General features: G+C 39.0%; 1 long non-coding RNA gene across 1 annotated transcript; it reads left to right on the top strand.

Moving 5' to 3' along the window:
* The first annotated feature begins 10,835 nt into the window (after positions 1–10,835).
* On the top strand, positions 10,836–15,015 carry LOC133250094 (uncharacterized). Its single transcript, XR_009737226.1, has 3 exons — positions 10,836–11,002; positions 12,480–12,540; positions 13,887–15,015. It is a non-coding gene; the product is annotated as an uncharacterized LOC133250094 (long non-coding RNA).
* Positions 15,016–17,112: the final 2,097 nt, after the last annotated feature.

Here is a 17,112-nt window from a genome sequence, read left to right as displayed (position 1 = left end):
TATACCCAAGAGTTATTTTACAATTTTACCTTATTTTTTTTATAGAATTTGAGAGTTTGACCAAAAATCTTATAAACTTAAAATTCTAAAGTAAAAATAATCAATCAAATCACTAACCAAAAATAAGATACACCATTTAAATGTTCAAAGAGAAGCTTAACAACAATAAGTGAAGAGTCATATGGCACATTAGTGTATATTCTAATCAGAAGTCATAATAGGGCTCAGCAGGTGCTTGGGAAGCCAGAATTTCATTGTAAGTGCATTATACTGAATTTAGAATGCAAATCAAGTTGAATTTGTTGCTTCTCATTTTAACTGAAACTAAATGCGTATCCCAGTGGGAAAATTGCTAACAAAATTTCGTATTCCAAACTCCTAAATGTCTTGCTTTTACTTAATTTTAATTACTTTTTAAAAACTTTAATTTTTTGCTGATGTAATCTTGAGTAGAATGCAAAGATGTTTACCTGTATGTCTCATGATGTTCAAAACGAATGATTATGTGTCTGCATTCCCTAGTGTCCAGGCCAACAAGGAACAAGCCTAATTGTATGCTTTCCTTTATCACTTGACTCATTTTCACAGCTTGATGTACCATCAATTTCAAGATTCTTGTAAATTTAGAAAATGAGTTTGACCATAACTTGGCATAGATGAGATTCTTTTCCTTTAGTTTCTAGAAACATGACTACTGAAGCAAATAAAGTGCTATCCTATTTGCTTCTAAAAAGAGAGAGGAAATAAGTGGAAAGTACATTGACTGTTTTACTTCCTCAAAAATATACTCTCTTGGGGTAATCATTGTGCCGTCTGCTAATGAGTTTGAGAGTATAATCTGACATTGATGTTCTTTACGCATCATTTAATTGTTTCATGTTTAATTGCATTACAACAAAGACAACATCTGTGGCAATGAAGATATAAAGGATATTGTGTAAACTCAGAATGGAGTCACAAAACAGATTTCCCCATGGAAAAAAAATTTCCATGAAGTAGACTAACCATTTTGATTATGTTGAAGACAGAGGAGACCATAAGAAAACAACAACCAATGAATTAGTAAAAAAAAAAAAAAAAAAAAGAAAAAGAAAGAGAGCTTTTGAGAACCAACAATAGATTATAATTGTTGAAAACATAAATCACTTTTTTTGTTGTTTTAAAGTAGAAGGTTTAAGTTTTATCCCCTGTCTTCCATCAAAGGTTACATATACTATTAATGAAGTATCACAAAATTTTCAGATAATAAAATGCACTATAATAAGATTATCAATATATTGATATTCATTTTTGGTGGGTACAGTGACTTAATTTCTCCTCTATGAAATGAAGAATTCATTTTTAGCTGACCTAATTCTAAGGTTACTATATGCATTTTCACTCTGTGGAAATACTTTTTTTTTTAATAGACAGAAATGAAATATCTGGTATGTGGTAGAGAGATAGGGCTTCCCAGGTGGCGGTAGTGGTAAAGAACCTGCCTGCCAATGCGGGAGACTTAAGAGATGCAGGTTCATTCCTTGGGTTGGGAAGATTCCTGGAGAAGGGAATGGAAACCCACTCCAGCATTCTTGCCTGAAGAATCCCATGGACAGAGAAGCCTGGCAGGCTACAACCCATGGGGTTGGAAAACATTGGACACAACTGAAGTGACTTAGCACACATGCACTAGAGAGATAATGTACATTTAATAAAAAGAAAAAAAAATCAACTGTGTTAGAGACTGGAATGGTGTGTGCAATGAATGCACTAGGCCAAGGTACTGAATTTGAAAACAAGCATGAAATCCTGAAAGTAAATTTTCAATTTAATTTAGTATTTTTTAAAAAGATCAGATCAGATCAGATCAGTCGCTCAGTCGTGTCCGACTCTTTGCGACCCCATGAATCTCAGCACACCAGGCTTCCCTGTCCATCACCAACTCCCAGAGTTCACTCAGACTCATGTCCATCGAGTCAGTTGATGCCATCCAGCCATCTCATCCTCTATCGTCCCCTTCTCCTCTTGCCCCCAATCCCTCCCAGCATCAGAGTCTTTTCCAGTGAGTCAACTCTTCGCATGAGGTGGCCAAAGTATTGGAGTTTCAGCGTCAGCATCATTCCTTCCAAAGAAATCCCAGGGCTGATCTCCTTCAGAATGGACTGGTTGGATCTCCTTGCAGTCCAAGGGACTCTCAAGAGTCTTCTCCAACACCACACTTCAAAAGCAGCAACTCTTTGGCGCTCAGCCTCCTTCACAGTCCAACTCTCACATCCATACATGACCACAGGAAAAACCATAGCCTTGACTAGATGAACCTTTGTTGGCAAAGTAATGTCTCTGCTTTAGAATATGCTATCTAGGTTGGTCATAACTTTCCTTCCAAGGAGTAAGCGTCTTTTAATTTCATGGCTGCAGTCACCATCTGTAGTGATTTTGGAGCCCAGCAAAATAAAGTCTGACACTGTTTCCACCGTTTCCCCATCTATTTTCCATGAAGTGATGGGATCAGATACCATGATGTTGGTTTTCTGAATGTTGAGCTTTCAGCCAACTTTTTCACTCTCCACTTTCACTTTCATCAAGAGGCTTTTGAGTTCCTCTTCACTTTCTGCCATAAGGGTGGTGTCATCTGCATATCTGAGGTTATTGATATTTCTCCCGGCAATCTTGATTCCAGCTTGTGTTTCTTCCAGTCCAGCATTTCTCATGATGTACTCTGCATATAAATTAAATAAACATGGTGACAATATACAGGCTTGACGTACTCCTTTTCCTATTTGGAACCAGTCTGTTGTTCCATGTCCAGTTCTAACTGTTGCTTCCTAACCTGCATACAAATTTCTCAAGAGGAGGTCAGGTGGTCTGGTATTCCCATCTCTTTCAGAATTTTCCACAGTTTATTGTGATCCACACAGTCAGTAAGCAGCATTATAAAAATTATTCTTAAATGGCCACAAGGAAAAGATTCAAGGGTAAAAGGTGTGATTAAATCGATGTCTCTTAGACAAAGTTGCTATATATATGGGCCTAGAAATTATGATCTCATATAAACACACTTTCAACAATGGCTCCTCTAAGTTATTAGCATATTTTTATTATCTAAATTTCTACAATACTGAGAAGTCAATTTATTTTGAAGTATTTCCTGTAGTGCATAGGAACACTAAATTTTTGATTTTAGGGAAAGTTAAAACATGCAGTAAGTCTTACAATTTTGCCATCTCTTTGAGTAAATAACTGACCAAGGAAGTCAAAAAATTACATTATTGGCCTGCCACACTGATAGGTTAAGCAAATACATATTTCTGCCTGTATGAAGTTTATGAGTTAGAGCAGAAGACAGATATGAAACCAGATTTAACATCTGCTGAGCATATAGTGCTGTTGGATGTAGAAGTAACCTGTTCAAGGCACTTGTGAGAATTCTTTGAAAATGACATTTGAGACTTGAGTGATGGGAAGGAGTAATAACTAGGAAAGGAGAAATAGGGGGAGGAAACAGGGGCTCAGGCAAAAGGAAGAGTGAGGCAAAGATCTTAAGAAATGAAGAATATGAAACAAGTCGAGCATGGTTGCTGCATAGATGCAGGCAGAGAGTGGAAAGAAAGGAAATAAGAAGGTGGAAGTTCACCGCCTCTCGTTACAGTATACTATGTGAAAATCATGAAGCTTAAAACATTGCATGAGTCCCTCAGAATGATCCCAGAATGTGTCACATCAATAGATGTCTATCCACAATCACATCCTCTTTTTCTGTGGCTTTCTTCTTCTGGAAAGCTACCTCTTCAATTTCCCCACCATAGTTTCAGCTAAGCTGTGCCATAGCTCTGGGTGATGAGACATCTGGAAAGATGCCCCAGGGGAGGGCATCACTTCTAAATAAAAGCTAAAGGCTTATTAGGATAAATCATTTTTACCCTGTTTGTCTTTCCCTACTTCTGTTGTCTGGAAGGTAGATATGTGATCTGGAGATGCAGCAACCATATGATGACATAAGAATCAATCCTTGCATCTTAAGGATAGTGATGGGATAGATGGAACCTGAGATGAGGGAGTAGAGGATGAACCTTATTTTGCAGTTGATGTCACTGGCAGCCCCTAGTATCATGCACTAGGTAGACTGTGTGGCCACATGAGGATTCCTTGCCTTCAATCCCTTATAGATGCCATTGAGCCCCTTTATCAGAACTAAGCTGATATTCCCATATCCATTTAAGCCATCAGAGTTGAGTGTTCAGAGAACTCTTACCAATCACATTTCTAACTTCCAACAATGTTGAAAAAATGAAAAGTGAAAGTGAAGTTGCTCAGTCGTGTCTGACTCTGAGACCCCATGAACTGTAGCCTACCAGGCTTCTCCATCCATGGGATTTTCCAGGCAAGAGTACCAGAGTGGTTTGCCATTTCCTTCTCCAGGGGATCTTCCCAACCCAGGGATCAAACCCAGATGTCCTGCATTGCAGGCAGACGCTTTACCCTCTGAACCAGTTATCTTTCACCTATTAGGGGTCAAATATCTATGTTGACAGCCTGTATATTACTTGAGAAAAAATATTTTTGATAGTATACTCTTTCTATGTGAACATATAATTACTGTTGGAGTACTACTTTCTCCTCAGGCAGTGTTCTTGTAAACAGTTCAATTCCTCAGAGAGTCTATCCCTATTGCTTTCAAGCAAAATTAGTTTCTCATTTTCAGGGCTCCTAAGGAACCCTAGATATTGACCCTTTTACATTCTCTTATAGTTCTTCTATCTCCATCTTTGCTATCAGCTTTTGAGTTGGACTTTTAAAATATTTATTTTCTCTCCGTATTGCCTGCAATATTAGCCTAGAATATTCACACTAGTAGTAATATTTGTTATTCTCTAAGCTACATTCTCTAGGCTTCCCTTGTGGCTCATTCAGTAAAGAATCTTTGCTGCATTGCTGGACATCTGAGTTCCATCCCTTGGTTGGGAAGATCCTCTGGAATAGGAGGCATGGCAAAGCACTCCAGTGTTCTTTCCTGGAGAATCCCCATGGACAGAGGAGTCTGGCAGGCTGCAGTCCATGGTGTTGCAAAGAGTCGGACATGGCCTGAGGAACTAAGCACACTCAAGCTACATTTAAATTTTATTTAATGAGCACTCATATACAGTCCATGGGGTCGCAAGAGTTGGACATGACTTAGCGACTAAACCACCACCACCACCACCATATAGTGATTATCATATTCCAGACACTATTTTAATATTTTACAGGCATCATATGATTTAATGAATTTAATACTCATAACTACCCATTGAGGTAGGCACTATTACCATCCTTGTTTTATAGATGAGGAAACTGTAGCCTACAGGATTGATATAATCTCAAGGTCACAGATCTAGTAAGTTATGGAGCTTGGATTAAAACCCAGATAACAATGTTTGTGTTTGAAATAGAATCTCAGAATCAAATTTCAGATCAAAGGAACCTTAGAAATAATCTAGTCTTCTTTTATGTACAAGGAAATGTTGTGTATGATATGCAGAAATGTAGTGATATAAGGTAACTTATCTAGTGTTAACTGTTGTAAGAGCTGAGACTCTGGTCCAGATCTCCAGATTTACAGCTTAATGCTGCTTAATTGGGCTCCTAAAATTGATTTTGTATCAAAGTTACTTTGGAAACTGTTGTGATAATCCAGATTCTAGAGCCCACTCTCTAAAGATTCTGGTTTGAAATATAGACCTTTAAAAATAATCCCAAGATAATTTAGCTGTAAGACAGGTTTGGAAATTTTGAGTCTGCTGTACATGTGTATCTATCTATGTTTGGTCAAGAAAATAGGACCACCACAACTATCATGGGAAAAAGGTATGTAATATAGGCATTAAGGTTTGGATGAATTACAGAGAAGCTGGGGTAAAAAAGGTCTGAAAAAGACAGAATCAGAAAAATTCTCTGTAATTAATGTAATTAATGACTTTGGTGAGAAGCACTGGAGTGTGTGGAGCACTGGAGTGCGTGGGGAAATCTGAGAAGCTGCATAACTATAACCCAAGAGCAGCTGAGGAGTACTGTAAAGTCTCTATGTCTGGGTGCCACAGTCTTCCATGGATAGTGGCTTTTGTTTCACTGCTCTTGTCCAAATCACACAAGTTCCTCTCCCTGGAAACTCTAACCCAAAGTCATAAACAAAAGCTAGAAGATTCTGAGGGTCTAGTTGGCTGTTTAGAAGGGAGATGTGGTGCCAAGTGACCAACAGATTCCCTGCCTTTATGATCTTCAGCTCCTGTGTTCACATCCTTGTATGATCCCTTCACCTAAGAGTGGGCAGGATCTGCGACTTGTTTCTACAAAATGTGATAAAGGTAATGGGATGTATGTGATTATATTCGTGTGATTACATAAGCTTGTAGTACCTCTCTTGCTGGAGTCTCTACATCATTGTCTTTGAAGAAGCCAGTTACTATGAATTCCACAACTACAAGAAAATGAATGTTACTAACAACTACATGAGTGGGCAGGTGGCTTTTTCCCTAACTGAGACTGAGACAAGAGCCTACCCTAGCATTTTGGTTGTAACTTCATGTGAGAACTTGAAGCAGTGAATCAAGCTAAATTGTGAGATAACAAATGTGTATTTTAAGAGTTGTAATTTATTACAGAGAACTAGATAACTAGTATGACATATGGTCTGGTACAACAATACCTACTATTGGATGCTGATATTACTAAAACCTGAAGTGTGTGTCATTAGCTTTAGGAACAAGTGGTGAGTGGTTAGGGATTTTCATTGGACATGGAAAAATGGGGAGCTGTTTTAGTTAGTGGCAACATTTTTGGTAAAACTCTACCACACTCTAACTTAGAAGAAAGTATATAGAGTGAATCATCTCGTAACTTTATTTTAACTGTTGCAGAGACAAAATGATGAAAATGGGAGCTGGTTGCAACCAACTGCATTTGACAAGGCAATTAAGAAAGAAATAAGCTCGGGAGAAACAAAGTGTTTTTAAACAGAATTTGGAACTAATCTAAATAATTCAGAAATTGAAGTATTGTAAATGGCACCACTTCTCAACAAATCCAGAGTGGTGCCATTATGGCATAGCTTCAGTTTAAAGACCAAATCCAAGCTGTAACTGATGCAGCCTTTGTTAGGACCTGGGAAGAGTTTAAGAGGATATTTAGTAGATTCTTTCAACTGTTAAAAAGGCTTCCAGAAAACCTTAGGATCAGATCAGATCAGATCAGTCACTCAGTCGTGTCCAACTATTTGCGACCCCATGAATCGCAGCACACCAGGCCTCTCTGTCCATCACCAACTCCCGGAGTTCACCGAGACTCACGTCCATCGAGTCAGTGATGCCATCCAGCCATCTCATCCTCTGTCGTCCCTTTCTCCTTTTGCCCCCAATCCTTCCCAGCATCAAAATCTTTTCCAATGAGTCAACTCTTCACACGAGGTGGCCAAAGTACTGGAGTTTCAGCTTTAGCATCATTCCTTCCAAAGAAATCCCAGGGCTGATCTCCTTCAGAATGTACTGGTTGGATCTCCTTGCAGTCCAAGGGACTCTCAAGAGTCTTCTCCAACACCACACTTCAAAAGCATCAGTTCTTCGGCGCTCAGCCTTCTTCACAGTCCAACTCTCACATTATGCCATACATGTGGCCATACATGACCACAGGAAAAACCATAGCCTTGACTAGACGAACCTTTGTTGGCAAAGTAATGTCTCTGCTTTTGAATATGCTATCTAGGTTGGTCATAACTTTCCTTCCAAGGAGTAAGCATCGTTTAATTTCATGGCTGCAGTCACCATCTGTAGTGATTTTGGAGCCCAGCAAAATAAAATCTGACACTGTTTCCACTGTTTCCCCATCTATTTCCCATGAAGTGATGGGACCGGATGCCATGATGTTCGTTTTCTGAATGTTGAGCTTTAAGCCAACTTTTTCACTCTCCTCCTTCACTTTCATCAAGAGGCTTTTGAGTTCCTCTTCACTTTCTGCCATAAGGGTGGTGTCATCTGCATATCTGAAGTTATTGAAATTTCTCCCGGCAATCTTGATTCCAGCTTGTGTTTCTTCCAGTCCAGCGTTTCTCATGATGTACTCTGCATATAAGTTAAATAAACACAGTGACAATATACAGGCTTGACGTACTCCTTTTCCTATTTGGAACCAGTCTGTTGTTCCATGTCCAGTTCTAACTGTTGCTTCCTGACCTGAATACAGATTTCTCACGAGGCAGGTCAGGTGGTCTGGTATTCCCATCTCTTTCAGAATTGTCCACAGTTGATTGTAATCCACACAGTCAAAGGCTTTGGCATAGTCAATAAAGCAGAAATAGATGTTTTTCTAGAACTCTCTTGCTTTTTCGATGATCCAGCGGATGTTGGCAATTTGATCTCTGGTTCCTCTGCCTTCTAAAACCAGCTTGAACATCAGGAAGTTCACGGTTCACATATTGCTGAAGCCTGGCTTGGAGAATTTTGAGCATTACTTTACTAGCGTGTGAGATGAGTGCAACTGTGCTGTGGATGTGACTGGTGATAGAAGCGAGGTCCAATGCTGTAAAGAACAATATTGCATAGGAACCTGGAATGTCAGGTCCATAAATCAAGGCAAATTGGAAGTGGTCAAACAAGAGATGGCAAGAGTGAATTTCGACATTCTAGGAATCAGCAAACTGAAATGGACTGGAATGGGTGAATTTAACTCAGATGACCGTTATATCTACTACTGCAGGCCGGAATCCCTCCAAAGAAATGAAGTGGCCATCATGGTCAACAAAAGAGTCCGAAATGCAGTACTTGGATGCAACCTCAAAAACGACAGAATGATCTCAGTTCATTTCCAAGGCAAACCATTCAATATCACAGTAATCCAAGTCTATGCCCCAACCAGTAAGGCTGAAGAAGCTGAAGTTCAATGGTTCTATGAAGACCTACAAGACCTTTTAGAACTAAGAGCCAAAAAAGATGTCCTTTTCATTATAGGGGACTGGAATGCAAAAGTAGGAAGTCAAGAAACACCTGGAGTAACAGGCATATTTGGCCTTGGAATACGGAATGAAGCAGGGCAAAGACTAATAGAGTTTTGCCAAGAAAATGCACTGGTCATAACAAACACCCTCTTCCAACAACACAAGAAAAGACTCTATACATGGACATCACCAAATGGTCAACACCGAAATCAGATTGATTATATTGTTTGCAGCCAAAGATGGAGAAGCTCTATACAGTCAGTAAAAACAAGATGAGGAGCTGACTGTGGCTCAGACCATGAACTCCTTATTGCCAAATTCAGACTTAAATTGAAGAAAGTAGGGAAAACCACTAGACCATTCAGGTATGACCTAAATCAAATCCCTTATGATTATACAGTGGAAGTGAGAAATAGATTTAAGGGCCCAGATCTGATAGATAGAGTGCCTGATGAACTATGGAATGAGGTTGGTGACATTGTACATGAGACAGGGATCAAGACCATCCCCATGGAAAAGAAATGCAAAAAAGCAAAATGGCTGTCTGGGGAGGCCTTACAAATAGCTGTGAAAAGAAGAGAAGTGAAAAGCAAAGGAGAAAAGGAAAGATATAACCTTAGGATATAGTCCTTCAAATGCCTCATGTATCCAAAGTACCCATAATTGAATCTACAGAAAGAAATATGTCAAGAAAAACAAATGTGGGCTAGAACTGGGCACATATAATTGAGTAGAATCAAATATGTGGAGACGTGTTTGAGACACAAGTGGGAGAGCTATATTACCATCCTAAACACAAAGAATCAGAGATGTATTTGACATTGAAAAGAACCTCTTGTTCCCACAGAAAAGCATACACCCCCCTTGTGCTTTTCAGAAGTAAACGTCCAAAATGGTGAAAAAGGAAGCACCTTGCAGAGAGCAGATTTGAAAACTATGGGTAACAATGTGGCGCTATTCCAGACACAATAACTGGAGCCCGGAGAAGGCAATGGCACCCCACTCCAGTACTCTTGCCTGGAAAATCCCATGGACAGAGGAGCCTGGTAGGCTGCAGTCCATGGGTCATGAAGAGTCGGACACGACTGAGCGACTTCACTTTCACTTTTCACTTTCATGCATTGGAGAAGGAAATGGCAACCCACTCCAGTGTTCTTGCCTGGAGAATCCCAGGGACGGGGGTGTCTGTTGGGCTGCCATCTATGGGGTCGCACAGAGTTGGACATGACTGAAGCGAATTAGTAGCAGCAGCAGGAGCAATGAAGGAATAGGACCCTCCTCAGAGTAAAACAAACTTGCAGCATTTTCCAGCATTATTTAAGAAGTTTTGGAGAGTGGTGATTGCCATGTGCTGGGAAGTCTCTTGCTTTTTGGATGGAAATGTTATCATCTATGTCTTTCACATTGGATATTGGGCATATAGCTTGCTTCTTTAGTTCCTATGTCTCTGGATCAAGAAGAACTGAATTTGGATTCAGCTGTAACCCCGCCCCCCTCCCCTGCCGCCCCAGAAGATGTACAGATATATCTATGATATATATATATATATCTATGATATATATATCATATATCTATATCATATCATATGAGATATATATATATATATATATATATATATATATATATATATACACATATATATCACAGCATTCTGGACTTAATGTCTGATGCCATGAGTGGATGTGACATTTGAGATGTCTTATTTTGGGAGTCATATTTTGCATGAGGTAGGCACATACATAAATTTGAACAAGAAAGTAGAGTGCAGTGGATTATATGGTTTAGCAAATAGTCACTTGTTTTCACCATGTATTCTTCAAAAAAGTGTATTTCCATGCCCCTTTGTTTTTGGACTGGCGTTATTACTTAATTGGTCAAAGGAATGTGAGGAGAGGTGGCAGTGTGTCAGTTATAGGCCTATACTTTAGAAGGCACCAAGTACTTCTGCTTGTTCCTCAGGAAGCTCCAGAATACTTTAATGGGAAGAACATGGTCCCACGTGGCTATTGTCCCTTCAGCCTTGGTCCCGAATGACTATACATGGAGCAGAGCTACAGGCCTGTGAGTGGAGGAATAAATGTTTGTTGTTGTATGTCACCAACTTTGGGGGTGGTTTATCATCAAAAAACTACCTGACACCAAGCTTAGTTAAATTGTTTGATTACACTTGGCTTATTCAAAATTTCCTGGCCCATGTCCTAATTGAAACACCCAGTCAGTCACTCTAATTCTTAGCAGATACTTAATGCTATATGTGTAGATTCAAATGTATAAAAGAAACCATTATTCTTTAATTCAAAAGTGTACTATACATATTAAGTGCATAAGAGTAAAGGCCTATGATGGATGAGACCAACTCTCAAAGGTTAAAAAAAGTGTATATATGTATGTATGCATGAATATGGAGAGGGAAGTAGGGAGGAAGGGGAGGAGAGAGACTAAATTTGGGCTACCTAAATCTTCACTGTCATTACTGCATCATCAGTGTGTACAAGCCTAGGGGTGGGTAGGGGAGAAAACAAAGGTACAAGGAACTATGAAATAGAAAGTTAGAATGTTATAAGCCAGGGAATCCACCTGTAGTTATACTTGAAGCAATTTAAAAGTGTCCTCATCTTCATATACCTTGGGATGGATACAAGTACATAGACTGAATTTGCTCTGATTTCTTTTGTTAATGAATGTTGTTAGTGTACTTCCTGAACAAGGGAAAAAAATTCTGTCTCTTCTTGTCATGTTGACAGCTTTTGCTACATAAATAGATAGCTATGTAGGCAGATACCAAAGTGTGAACTTCCCCCATGCATTTTAATTGGATGCTAGACTTGAAGTGTGGGATTGAGCATTTAAATGGTAAGGGTGCCCATCAAAGAAGCCCAGATATTTGCTTTAAGTCAGTAAAGTGGGCACTGCATAGTTAACAGTGGAAATACTTTGCTATATATTAGTAACTAACTTGTAGATCCCAGAAGCAGTCCTAAAGAGGGGTGTTTTTGTTATCAATAGCAAAAACACATCTCTTCAAATTTTTATTTCTATTAAATCTTTCCTAGAACAGACTGCTTTGGGAAACTGAATTTAAGCTTCCTGCATGCCAGGGATAAGCCTTTTGATTACTTTTTCTCTAAAAGTTTTTGTTTTTGGCACTAATGACAAATATTAATTTATCCATGATTAATCCATTGATTGAACAAATATTTACTTAGTGTTTACAAGGTTATAGGTCCTGGAGTCATCAGGTAAAAAACACAGAAATGGCTGCTGTTATCATGAAGCTTTTCTTTATGGAAAAAGCTTCAATAAATCAGTAAAAAGAGACATGTATGTGATGATTATGAATTGCAGTGTATTGTAGAAACCAGGGACTAAGACAGACCAAAGAAGTAGTCCTTAAAAAGATGAAATTTAACCCAAAACCTAAGGTGGGAGAAAGGGGCTGGATGTGCATGTGGAGAGGATTTCAGTATAAAGGGAAGTGTGTGCAAAGGACCTAACATGACATTTCTCATGCTCCATTTTTTTTTTTTTTCTACTTTAGAATTTGCTGCCTATTGAATATTCTTATAGCTCCAGACCTGGACTGCCTACAAGTTAGTCAGGTATTAAAGATGTCAAATTTATCCTGAAGAAAGGATGTCTTTTAAATACACTGAAATCGTATTGTAGCCTTCAAGAAGCTGTATCTTTTCCTTGTTGCAAGAAGTATTTCTATATTTCTTATTGCATAAGGAAAGGAATCCCTTAGGGCCAAGAACATCAATGCCCACAGTAAACGTCTAACCTGTCTCAACAGGACATAGAGACAATTGCTTGGCCTTTTTACTCTTTCATTTCTTCCTGTGCTTCTCTTTGTTGACTGTTATCTGCCATTCCCTTAAATTGTGCTAACTAATCCAAAGACTGCTAAGTCGCTTCAGTCGTGTCCAAATCTGTGCGACCCCAGAGACGGCAGCCCACCAGACACCCCCGTCCCTGGGATTCTCCAGGCAAGAACACTGGAGTGGGTTGCCATTTCCTTCTCCAGTGCATGAAAGTGAAAAGTGAAAGTGAAGTTGCTCAGTCATGTTCGACTCTTCACGACCCCATGGACTGCAGCCTACCAGGCTCCTCCGTCCATGGGATTTTCCAGGCAAGAGTACTGGAGTGGGGTGCCATCGCCTTCTCAGAATCCAAAGACTAGTCTTTCTGAAAACAATTTAAACAATGTAAATATTTTCCTTTGTATTCTTGGGATACTCCCAGTCCCCTCCCTAATGGGCAACTTTTTTTTTTTTTTTCTTTTTTCCCTTTGAAACAATTGACTCTCCGTTTCTTTTATTGTCAATTTATTTTATAATCATTCTGTGTTCCTCCCACTCCAGAGAGAAATATTCTTAAAGTACAGGGAAAAAGAGGACCTCTTGAGGTTTCTATAGAAGTTATCAATTTTCAGTTTCCAATGATGATGGCTTAGATTTGTGATGAGTATATAACTATAAAGTTTTAGATTGGGGCTCATGTATTATGTGCATGAAATAAAGGATTATTTTCTGTTTATTTCTAATAATTCTCTAAACCACATGCTAAGTGATTAGAAAAAAAAAAAATATATATATATATTGCATTTGTTCACTGTCACTGACTTTCCAGAATAGAATAAGCTTAAAAATAATTAATGTGTAGGCAAACCAGTAGGAATGATGAGAGAAGCTGTAAAGTAGGTTAGAAGAAAATCTCTAACGACTCTGTCATTTGAGCACATTCTGAACCTCATTGGTTCAGACTCATTGGTTCAAAACTCTTTTTGGATTGAGAGAAAAATATTTTATTCAAGTATGATTGACTTAAAGTAATAGTTTCAGGTATACATTATAGTGACTTAATATTTTTATATATTATGAAAGAGAAAATGTATTAAAATGATGTCAACTGCCAACTAGTTTCTTTTTCTCTGTCTTTGGTCTAGTTGCAGGAAAACTGGGACCATGCCAAATAAGGATGCATCCTTAGAAGAAAGTTTGTAAGTCAAAAGACCTGACTCTAAAATTTTTTAAAGAAGTATCGTGAAAATGCAGATCAAGTAATATCCTAGTATTGAAGAAATGGAACTGCATAATTATGAAAAGTAGAGAAGATAAAACTTTTAGAAATATATGTCTCCACTTGAGAGAATCTTAGGAAGGCTGTGGTTACACTACTAAAGAGAGAATTAGAAATTAGATGACAAGTTCTATGTGAATTTAGTTATGGGGTATATTACAGAGTCAGCAAGTCCGTCTGTCAGTAGAAATTATGAAATGAATGCATGGCTATACAAATGAAAATAAGAATATCTAATGTGAAGAAAGCTGAGTGCCGAAGAATTGATGTTTTTGAACTGTGGTGTTGGAGAAGACTCTTGAGAGTCCCTTGGACTGCAAGGAGATCCAACCAGTCCATTCTAAAGGAGATCAGTCCTGAGTGTTCTTTGGAAGGACTGATGCTAAAGCTGAAACTCCAATACTTTGACCACCTTATGCGAAGAGTTGACTCACTGGAAAAGACTCTGATGCTGGGAGGGATTGGGGGCAGGAGGAGAAGGGGACAGCAGAGGATGAGATGGCTGGATGGCATCACTGACTCGATGGACATGAGTCTGAGTGAACTCCGGGAGTTGGTGATGGACAGGGAGGCCTGGCGGGCGGCAATTCATGGGGTTGCAAAGAGTCGGACACGACTGAGCGACTGAACTGAACTGAACTGAATGGTAGCTATAGTAGTGGACCAAGAATAGAAAGAATGAGTTCATACCTTCTCTTGATTGTATTACCAAATAACCATTAATTGGAATATATAAATGAACCCTAATGGTCATTGAAACCAGATTTTTACCTGTAAGCAATTGCTTCCTCTGGAAAATATAACTGATCCAGAATAACTTGACTTTAGTGCCTTTTTGTTCCCACTTGTAATGCCCTGGCGATGACCCTCCTTTATCAGTCATTAAGCTCTTATATTCAGGAATTTTCAGTGAAGGGAGAACTCTTCATTGCATTTTCATCCTGCTTCATGTTATGGTACAGATAGTCTTGTTTTATAAATGTTTATCAAAATTGTCAGTTACTAGAGATTGAAACTGGCATTTCTATTCTTTACTCTTCAGTGACTCACAGCAACTTATCCTTTGACTCATCCATATATTTAAATATTTTCACACATTAAAAAATGTTCTAGAAATAAAATGTAGGTTATTTCTGTTCTTTCCAAAATTAGTCCGAGAAGTAGGTACAATAAAGCTACTTGTGCTGTATCAGCACTCTCCAGATGGAGAAAGGAAAATCAAGTGCCCCATCCACATGCCCTCCTTCCTGTCCCCTTTTTGAATATTCAGTATAATAATAATCATTGGTCTGAAAGTTGGAGATATGTCATTGGCCTTTAATCTGTATTGAAAACAAGCATTAAATAAAAAAAATGATACTATCCAAATCACCTTTTATGAGGGGAATATCTGGGTTTTTCCTCCTTCTGTGGAGAACTCAACCCATTTTAGTTTAGTTACTTCCAATAAGACATCAAATTCCAAATTTTCTTGCCCAAATTGCCTTCTCTTTTTTGACTTTAGACCGGCATATCCAATTCCTTTCTGATAGCCACATTCATAATTAGAATGATCTTGTGAAAATGTAAGTTAAATTATATCCCTCTGTTGTTTAAACTCATCCACTGACTTCCTAATTTTTAGATATAATTCAATATCTTCAGTTCAGTTCAGTTCAATCACTCAGTCATGTCCAACTCTTTGCGACCCCATGAATCACAGCATGTCAGGCCTCCCTGTCCATCACCAACTCCCGGAGTTCACTCAGACTCATGTCCATCGAGTCAGTGATGCCATCCAGCTGTCTCATCCTCTGTCGTCTCCTTCTCCTCCTGCCCCCAATCCCTCCCAGCATCAGGGTCTTTTCCAATGAGTCAACTCTTCGCATGAGGTGGCCAAAGTACTGCATTTTCAGCTTTAGCACCATTCCTTCCAAAGAAATCCCAGGGCTGATCTCCTTCAGAATGGGATTCTCAAGAGTCTTCTCCAACACCACAGTTCAAAAGCATCAATTCTTCGGCGCTCAGCCTTCTTCACAGTCTAACTCTCACATCCATACATGACCACAGGAAAAACCATGGCCTTGACTAGACGAACCTCTGTTGGCAAAGTAATGTCTCTGCTTTGGAATATGCTATCTAAGTTGGTCATAACTTTCCTTCCAAGGAGTAAGCGTCTTTTAATTTCATGGCTGCAGTCACCATCTGCAGTGATTTTGGAGCCCAAAAAATAAAGTCTGACACTGTTTCCACTGTTTCCCCATCTATTTCCCATGAAGTGATGGGACCGGATGCCATGATCTTCATTTTCTGAATGTTGAGCTTTAAGCCAACTTTTTCACTCTCCACTTTCACTTTCATCAAGAGGCTTTTTAGTTCCTCTTCACTTTCTGCCATAAGGGTGGTGTCATCTGCATATCTGAGGTTACTGAAATTTCTCCCGGCAATCTTGATTCCAGCGTGTGCTTCTTCCAGTCCAGCGTTTCTCATGATGTACTCTGCATATAAGGTAAATAAACAGGGTGACAATATACAGCCTTGATGAACTCCTTTTCCTATTTGGAACCAGTCTGTTGTTCCATGTCCAGTTCTAACTGTTGCTTCCTGACCTGCATACAGATTTCTCAGTAGGCAGATCAGGTGGTCTGGTATTCCCGTATCTTTCAGAATTTTCCACAGTTTATTGTGATCCACACAGTCAAAGGCTTTGGCATAGTCAATAAAGCAGAAATAGATGTTTTTCTGGAAATCTCTTGCTTTTTGATGATCCAGCGGATGTTGGCAATTTGATCTCTGGTTCCTCTGCCTTTTCTAAAACCAGCTTGAACATCAGGAAGTTTACAGTTCACATATTGCTGAAGCCTGGCTTGGAGAATTTTGAGCATTGCTTTACTAGCGTGTGAGATGAGTGCAATTGTGCAGTAGTTTGAGCATTCTTTGGCATTGCCTTTCTTTGGGATTAGAATGAAAACTGAGCTTTTCCAGTCCTGTGGCCACTGCTGAGTTTTCCAAATTTGCTGGCATATTGAGTGCAGCACTTTCACAGCATCTTCTTTCAGGATTTGAAATAGCTCAACTGGAATTCCATCACCTCCACTAGTTTTGTTCATAGT

This window comes from Bos javanicus, chromosome 6 (assembly GCF_032452875.1).
Source record: "Bos javanicus breed banteng chromosome 6, ARS-OSU_banteng_1.0, whole genome shotgun sequence".
In the NCBI taxonomy this organism is placed as follows: domain Eukaryota; kingdom Metazoa; phylum Chordata; class Mammalia; order Artiodactyla; family Bovidae; genus Bos; species Bos javanicus.
Note: the sequence above shows the minus strand (reverse complement) of the source record. Positions and strands in the feature narration are given on the sequence as shown.